Genomic DNA, 9,186 nt, shown 5'->3' with positions numbered 1-9,186 from the left:
CTTACCAAGTAAGCTTTCTGAGATGTAACTTATACTGGTAGGAACCTCCTGGTTCCACCAGCCCACAGGGAATTATTCTGTCGTCCGTCGTGCATCCAAAATGGGAGGGGTGGGGCTGGGTGGAGAGGGGACGGTGGGGAGGGCTGGGTGGGGGAAGGTGGTGAGGGGGCTGGGTGGGAGGGGTGGGGCTGGGTGGGAGGGCTTTGTCCACCCCGTGGTGCCTTTGTAAAACTCAACGTTTAACCTACTCACGTCGGCTTGTGCCCGCCCTTACAGTCGGGCATATTTGCGGAATACACCACGCCGCCGTTGACCCTGGCCATTGACCGAGCAAACCCAACGTTACTACCAGCTCCCTCCGCAGGAATGTGTTTTTTCAGAAGCTACCTGGCCACAAATGATAGCTCAATGAAGCGCCTATCATCACGTGGACATTTAAAGCGGCGAAATCATCGAAATCATCTCAGTTCACACCGCTCCTTCCCGATCGGAGCAGAGCGACCAAGCACGGATGAATTTGGGTGGAGGAGGCGTAGTAGGGAGGAAGAGGGATGGGGCGGGAGTGGGAGATGGTACCGTGTATGCCTCGACGTCATCGGCAGCTGCGGGGCTGCGCTACGCGGTGGGCAGCGAGGGCAATGCAGGAAAATTTACTGCCGGAGGTCACGGGACAGACCCAGCAGGTGCCATGGGTTCACTTGACTGAGGATGACCGGCAGATGCATCGACTGTACTCCCCTCTGTGCCTAACGCAGAGATCCCCCATATAACCTGTAAGAGACCATCGGGGCAATTGCTGTTAGCGAGCACCTATGAAGGCTGGCACGGCGCACGAAGGGGTGGTGGGTGGGTCACACCACGCCCGGCCGCCCTTTGTCTCCCGAGTGGCGATGTTTACACACCGCACCGGTTTACTCATTTAAATGCTTGAGTCGACCTAGGGGAGGTCCAGGACCGAATCAGATGATCATCACCGGGGTTGGCCGTGGGCGGGAATCGAACTCGGGTCATAGCCGGGTTCGTAGGGCAGTGCGCTGGCCACTACACCACCGCTCCCCAACCACACACGCACAAAGACACCGGACCACCAGTTCATTGACAACGAAGCGAGCGAACGCGACCCATCCCCAATTGCCCTTGAACCTCTACCGCCCGTCCGCCCCCACCACAGAGGCCCGCGTGCACCCACTCCACGTATTGTGGCATTGAGGACCTACGAGCGTGGCCAAGCGGGCACAGGGCGGCTCAAGTGGAGGCCCAACCCGGCGGTGCTGCAGGCCCTGGACGCCACCTTCTACTCCTCCATGCAGGTCGGGGATGGGGGATGGGGAGGGTGGGTGGATGTCATCCACAATGATATCCACAATGACATCCACAATGATATCGTGGATGTCATCGCGGATCTCATTGTGGATGTAATTGTGGATGTCATCGTTGATGTCATCCTGAATCTTTGCCGTCCAGGTTGTGCAGCCGACGGGCAAGCGCTTCCTGCTGGCGGTGGACGTGAGCATCTCGATGTGCGGCGGCGTCCTGGGCACCCCGGTGCTCATGGCCAAGACCCTGGCGGCCGCTCTGAGCCTGGTGAGACGGATTCGATGAGACGCGACGGGGGCGCATGTGCGGTGTGTAGCGTCGCGTGCGCAACAGCTCTTGGCCTTCGCCCAGAACCCCCGGCGCAGAAAAGAACTGGGCACCCGCGCGTAAAATTGGTGTTTTTTTTCAAGACCCGGCCATCCGCACAGGCAGCGAGCGACGCACGCACAAAGCCACGAGTGCAACACCGACCTGGTTCATCGTTTAGCCTGGGTGAGACGCAGCAGGGGCCACGTGGACGAGAGGGGCTCGTGCGACGAGCTGAAGCGCCAGCGTGCCTTCAGAGTGACGTGGGCGGATTTTTTTGACCGTGGAATTTTTTTTCCGTGGATTTTTCACCACGTGCCGCACACGTTGTGGGGTTTCTTTTGTTGAGCGCGTGTTGGTGAAGGGGTTGGGGGGTGGGATGGGTACCAGCATCACTCGCCACTGATGTTAGCCTCGGTTGGGTTTATAACCCAGGTCACCGGGTTCATAGCGCACTTCGCTTAAGTGTATTGACCCATTGCGCCACCGTTTGCTGCCAAAGAAACAAATATTTTCCAATAGAACTTTCATATTTTAAATCTTGCCGTTTAATGCTTTACAATCATGGCAACTACGGTAGCGCTCGTTAAGACGATTCGATCTGAACGAAACTTCAGCGTGAAGTTACGTGTCCCCCTGTCGAGAACTCGCGACGGAGTAATACGGGATGCATCCCCCCCTGGCAGAGTGCTACCAATTAATTACCGCCAAATAAATACTTACTGGGACAAATGCGCCATGGATAGCGTTTCAGATCCACGTGTGTGTGTATGTGGGGGGGGGGGGAGCGGTAGTGTAGCGGTTTGCGCGCTGCTCTACGAACCTGGCGACCCGGGTTCGATTCCCACTCACGGCCAACACCCAGTGGCGATTATCTCAACAACTGGGCCTTCTCTAGGTCGACTCAGCCTCAATGAATACCTGGTGAGGTGTGTAAACATCGCCGCTAGGGAGACAAAGGCGGCCGGGCGCGGTGCTGCTCGCTAACAGCACTTGCCCCAATAGTCTGTTACGGACGATACGGCAGGTCTTTGCGCGCGCATGAGTTTTCATCGTTTAGCATGTACTTTTGTCGTAGGTTGTGTCGCCTTTAGTTTGTTGTGCTTCCCCCCCGCACCTCCGATTAGCACGGTTGCCTATGTATCGTACGTACGTACGGCGGGCACTACGTCACTCAGCTTGCGTCCGCGCGCGTGCGGGATTGCAGGTGATCGTCAACACGGAGCAGAGCGCCACCGTGCTGGCGTTCTCGCAGACGCTCCTCCCCCTGCCCATCGACCCCTCCCTACGGCTCGACCAGGTGCTGAGGATCATGGACCAGGTGGGTGCCGGACGTCTCCTACTAAAAACAGCGGCGGCAGCAGCCGTTCGCCGCAAAGTGACGGTGCCGTTGCCCACAGAGTGCTTGTGCCAGGCTAGGTGCAGATGAAAAAAAAGACTCGAGTCAACTCGAGGCCCATGGTCAAATGAGATGCTGCTTGCCAACGATGTGTTAACAGCGGGCGAGACTTGAACTCAGGCTGTCGGGTTCCGAGCACGGTGACCCTAACCACTGCAAAAAAGACAAAAAGATCCCCTCCCGTGTAGCCTTAACAGACTGTTGGGGCAAGTGCTGTTAGCGAGCACCTATGAAGGCCGACATGGCGCACGAGGGGGTGGGTGGCCAGCACCACACCCGGTCGCCTTTGTCTCCCCAGTGACGATGTTTACTGCACACCTCAACATGTACTCATTTGAGGCTGAGGCAACCTAGGAGAGGCCTAGGACCGGTTAAAATGATCGTCACCGGTGTTGGCCGTGAGCGGGAATCGGACTCGGATCGCCGGGTTCCTAGCGCGGCACCATAACCGCTGCACCACCGCTCTCTCTGGCGATGACTGTCAGTGGCGGTGCACTTTTGAGGCTATCGCTCGAAGCGTGGCTGAAAGGAGGTCACTGGCCAGACCTAGGGCCTATAGGTTGACTGACCGAGATGACCGGCAGATGCGCCACCCGTGCCGCACTCTGTGGCAACTCGCTGCGTTCTAGCCGCCCGGCGCTCCGCTCGTTTGCTGTGCGCGTCTTGCCACCTCTCTGTGCTGTGGTGAAAGTTCCTCACCTGGGTTAAAAAGGAGACCTTCAAAACGCAATCGTGGACTAGACTGCTTTCTGTGATGGTTCCTAAAACGCATTGATCTCCGCTTTCCTGGCGACGGCGAAAGGCGCCTAATAAGTGCAAACCATCATTATTATGAGTAAAATAAACTATTTTAACATTTTTGTTTATTTACCAGGTAAGTGTCCACTGAGCTATTGAGATCTTTTTCAGAACTTACCTGGCCACAAATGATAGCTCAATGAAGTGGCTTACCACGTGGAAATCTACATGAGCAGCTAAGTACTCTAAACACGTGACGTTGATTCTAAATGTGGAAGGGGAAAAACCAGAGGACGTGGAGAAAAATCCACACGGCCACGGGGAGAGAGACATTTTTTTTATTTAGCGAATGCTTTTTTTTATATTTACGCGATCTAACCCAAAAAAGAAATCTGTATTATGGATGATATTGGTCGCGAAAGCCTACGTGTTAAAAGCCTACGTGTTAAAATGAATGCTTTTACATATAACTTTTACACAGAGCACCAGATACACGAGAAAACTAAATAATTAAATGTATATGTACGCATGTCAATGCTACGTCAGTGGACGTGAGCCCACGTAGCCACAGAGCCATGCGACGGCCTCTTCCAGTGCGTGCAAAATATACAGCAGCAGGCGTCAGGGTCGGGATCGACCCCACGACCCTCCCGCATACCAGGCAAGGTAGTTAACATCTCTAAACCACCGTGGTGTCAGGGTCGGGATCGACCCCACGACCCTCCCGCATAACAAGCAAGGTAGTTAACGTCTCTAAGCCACCGTGGTGTCAGGGTCAGGATCGACCCCACGACCCTCCCGCATACCAAGCAAGGTAGTTAACATCTCTAAACCACCGTGGCGTCAGGGTCGGGATCGACCCTACGACCCTACCGCATACCAGGCGAGGTAGTTAACATCTCTAAGCCACCGTGGTGTCAGGGTCGGGATCGACCCCATGACCCTCCCGCATACCAGGCGAGGTAGTTAACATCTCTAAGCCACCGTGGCATTAGGGTCTGGATCGACCCCACGACCCTCCCGCATACCAGGCGAGGTAGTTAACATCTCCTAGCCACCGTGGCGTCAGGGTCAGGAACGACCCCACGTCCCTACCGCATACCAGGCGAGGTAGTTAACACCTCTAAACCACTGTGGTGCCCGCCTCGGCGTTTGAGCAGGTCCCGCGTGGCGCGACGGACTGCGCACAGCTCCTGGCGTGGGCACGTGACACGGGGACGCCGGTCGACGTCTTCCTGGTTCTCACCGACAGGAAGGCCGCCTGGGGAGCCGTCCACCCGACCGTCGCCCTGCAGGAATACCGCAAGGTTCGACCCCCGACCCCCCCTCACCTCCCCTCACCCCCCCCACCCCGTGCGCCGCTCAGGCCGACTGAAAGAGACGACATTATTCGGTGACGCTGCCATCGCCACTCCACTCGGCAATGCCCCGTGCCCTTTTTCTTACCGCACCAGATATTCCCACAACAACAGCCGCTATTCGCCACGAAGTGGTGGTGACGTCACCATGGCGCGTGTGCCAGGCTATTTGCACTTTAAGGCCATGTGAAATGTCGACTGCTCGCTGGCAGGTCACGGGGCAGACCCAGCAGGTGCCATGGGTTGACTGAGATAACTGGCCGATAAACCACCTGTGCCCCCCACTGTGCCAACTCGCTGTGGTTTAACCGCCCGGTGCTCCGCTCGTTGTTGTGAGCGTCGCTCCTCTGACCTCAACATGTTAACATTTTACTTTTAATGCGAACGGGTTTATGTTAGGAGTAATATTTTTGGGATTATTGAAGGGTTTGTCTGTTATTAGATAGCCACCAATTAGTATTAACTGTTCATATGCCAATAAAAAAACGGCTAAATGTAATTTCCATCACCCCTCATGGTATCGTCATGTTATATCTCTTGTTAACTCTCGCCCCAACTTTCACCCTCTCGGCGCTGGCCATCGTGCGTTGGCGCCAGGGCCCAAATTTGCCGAACTCGTGAAAGCGAGACCACGGACGACCCAGCTGGGATCACGCTATACGCAATGTCCCAGGTCACTGTTGCAAACGAGGCCTCGACCTGGTCTCTTGAGCTCCCACCTCGTTAAATAAAAATCGACTCGCTGTGTGGCGTTGTTCCGGTAACCCACCAGCGGAAAGTTGCGGCGGATGGCATGCGTCTTGCTGGTGAACATGCCGCGCGTGACTATAACTAGGCCATGATGGCGGGATGTTAACTACCTCGCCTGGTATACAGGAGGCCGTGCCTTCGATCGTGACGGTGATGCCTGCTGTACATAGTTTGCATGCTCTACTCCTGGTCGCGTGGATTTTTCTTCGAGTCCTCTGATTTTTTTTCACCTCCACGTTTATCAACCAACACGCCTTCAGAGTGTTTGGCTGCCACTATGAATTACCACACGACGACGACGATGCGTCACTTTGTCGAGTTATCGTTTGCGACAGCCACGTCACTTCTGAATAAGAGCTATGCAGCTCAGTGGGGGGCCTTACACCCGATTAAAATCATTTAACAAATAGTAGCTGTTAGCGGACGACTCTCGACTGCCCGCTCCCTCCCCGGTGCCGCGACGGTCGTAGGAGACGGGGCTGGCATCGCGGCTGGTCGTGTGCACCCTCACCCGCGACGTGGCGGTGGCCGCCGCCGGCGACGCCGACGACGCCGGCGTGCTTCACGTGTGCGGCTTCGACGCGGCCGCCCTGGACGTGATCAACGCGTTCGCCTGCGGCAGATTCTGAGAATCGATTCTGGAAATCGGTCGCCAACGCCAACCCAGAGCTCAACGCCTACCCATCCACCCACTCCGCCAAACCTGGGGTTCATTCAAGATCAACATTCAAAGCCATTTATGTGACCACCACACCTTGCAACAAATGCTTTCTACCCACTGCTTCTGCACAGTACACGCAGAGCGACCTCCCAAGCTCTGCACTTAACAGTGTCCTGGAATACATTTGAAGACTCTAAGTGACCCACACTCTCACACAGACACCCACAAACTCGCATAGCGACCCGCAGTCTCACACCAAGACCTACAGACTCACACAGAGAGCCACAGACTCATCGAGAACTACAGACTCGCACAAAGACCCACATACTCACATCGAGACCCACAGACTTACACAGAGACCCACAGACTCACACCGAGACCCACAGACTTACACAGACTTACACCGAGACCCACACATGCTGACACAGAAAACCACAGACTCATCGAGACCCACAGACTCACACAGAGACCCATAGATCTGCACCTGACAAGAGTATCCCACCACTTGCTTTTCGGTGTTTTCCTCCCCCAGGTCACCGGACTCGTGGAGACCCCTCCATCGCAGGTCACGGTAATCGGCCCTCTAACATCCTGCACGCATGTCCTGCAGCGCAACCTTCACCTTCCTGCTTCCCATCTGCACCACTTACCTGCCATGTTCTCTTGCGGACGTGTGCATTGCCTTTCCTGTCTTGTCACTAACTTCACAGCAGATGTCTTGGGCACACGTGCTTATATGTCAGCGAATTCCTTTCCAGCTGCTGAGTGTCCAGCTCCCGGATCCAAAGTGGTTTCCGTAGCCTATGAAACGCCCGCCCAGCCATCCCTAAAGTGTGGCCATCCCGAACCTAATTAGGACGGAGCCCGTTTGCAGCCCTCTCTGTTTTCAATGCTTCCTATTGGGTCTCCGTTCCGCTGAGCAGCATGTTGGGATGGCCACATTTTTCCAACTTGTAGATGTGGGTGGCCTAACGAGTGTTCAGGGGTGTCGCACATTCAGCCCTTGAGTTGGCGGTCTGGACAACGCTGAGAGCGTTGCTCATTCAATGCGGCTGTTACATTAATGGGAGGTGCACGCAAGGCATGATGGGATTTGTGCTTGCACCGTGGAGGTTTAGTGGGACTGGACTCGTACGCTACCGCACGCGCGTGTGTGTAGGCACGTGTCTGCGCATGTGTGTGTGCGTGTGTGTGTGTGGACGCGTTTGTGTGCAGTTGTGTTGACTTGGCCCAGATTGCCACAATTATAATTTTGACAGTGCATGAAACGTTTGCGGACAACGTGTAGTTGGATCAGCATTTCTGTGCTAAAAAAGAAAAAGCACTTGCAACTTTTTACTGGTGGCTACACCACAGGAAGGAGAGTAGAGTCAAGGAGGGTTCAACAGAGTAGAGAAGAGGGAGGAGGGAGAGGTTGCATCAGCGCCTGGACGCTGCCACTGCTGCTGTGCATAGGAGTGGAGTCTGTTTTCACAGTGGGCGGTGGAGGGTATGGGGGGGGGTCAGAGTGGGGGGTGGCCACACGGACGTCACGTGTGGTTTATATCGTTTGTACGCCCATGACGAACATTTTGTAATGGTAACGATTTATGGCCATCAACCGGGAGCGATTCGCTTGATTTGTCACGAATCGAGGGGGAAGGGGTCGCGCTTCAATCGAATTATTTTGTTTCTCCCGGTCATGGTGGTGAGCGAAGCCGGCCGCCTCCCGTGGCCGCGAGGTTGATGCGAACTGGTCGCCTGCAACAAGCAGACCCATCAGGACTCCGGTGCGCCACGCTGTCGCGAAGCGCAAGAATCGATGCGTGACTTTGACGGATAGGCGCGCCTTTTGTGCGTCCTGCCGAACACTATCTGAAGCGTTCGTTCGCTGACAACTTCAGTTTGTATCGAAGCTATTGTGAACGTCTGAAAAATAAGAATAGTTTACCCTTTCAGGCAATAAAATCAGGTGTCCAGATGTTCAAACACAAAATAGATTAACCACAAATACTTGTGGTCAGTCAGTTTCAAAACAATGCAGAAATTATCGGATGATGTTTGTTTGCATGTTCACCACAACCGAAATGCGATGGGGATCATCGCTGCCGGCTCACCTGACAGGCACTCGCTTCCCTGTGGCTTCTGTTGGCCAAGTGTCACTTCAATCGCTCCCCGTTCCTCATTCAAGACACTGCTCCCCTAACTGGGACTGAGCTGAGTTCTCAAGTGGGCACCCCTCCTCCCCCTTCACCGGTGTTTCGTCGATGAGCCCACGACACCTCAGGGGGGGCTCGATGGCAGAACCAGCGTCCTGGAACTTGCCCCTCGATCCGCCCCTCCGCTCAGCCCTGCCCCTCCCTGCTGCCTGTTTGGCTCTGCCACCGCTCGTTCCTCTTGAGCCAGATCCAACGGGTTGCCGCTTCAGCCTGCTTGCCGACGTCGGCCACCGACTCCTTCCTTGCCACCCCTTCGATGCCGAGCAGCACCCAGGGCCCTCCGCAGTGTTTGTCCTGCCAAGCCCCCTGCAGCTGAGCTCGACTGGTAGATTCCATGCTCTCCGTCCATCCTGCTGGCTCTCAAGGATGAGGCACTGATATTTCCTGAGCCTCCGCTCATGGGGATTCCTCGATCCTCTCCCCCTAGGGCACTGTGAGCTTGATGAGGACCACCTGCTT

At 55.5% G+C, this 9,186-nt stretch overlaps 1 pseudogene; it reads left to right on the top strand.

Moving 5' to 3' along the window:
• Window positions 1-511: 511 nt before the first annotated feature.
• Window positions 512-8,516, top strand: LOC133360103 (RNA-binding protein RO60-like; annotated as a pseudogene).
• The last annotated feature ends 670 nt before the right edge of the window (window positions 8,517-9,186 follow it).

Source organism: Lethenteron reissneri, chromosome 67 (genome assembly GCF_015708825.2).
Source record: "Lethenteron reissneri isolate LAM-NWPU_2019-01 chromosome 67, ASM1570882v1, whole genome shotgun sequence".
Classification (NCBI taxonomy): Eukaryota; Metazoa; Chordata; class Hyperoartia; order Petromyzontiformes; family Petromyzontidae; genus Lethenteron; species Lethenteron reissneri.
The sequence above is the reverse complement of the archived record's forward strand: the minus strand, read 5'-3'. Positions and strand labels throughout refer to the sequence as shown.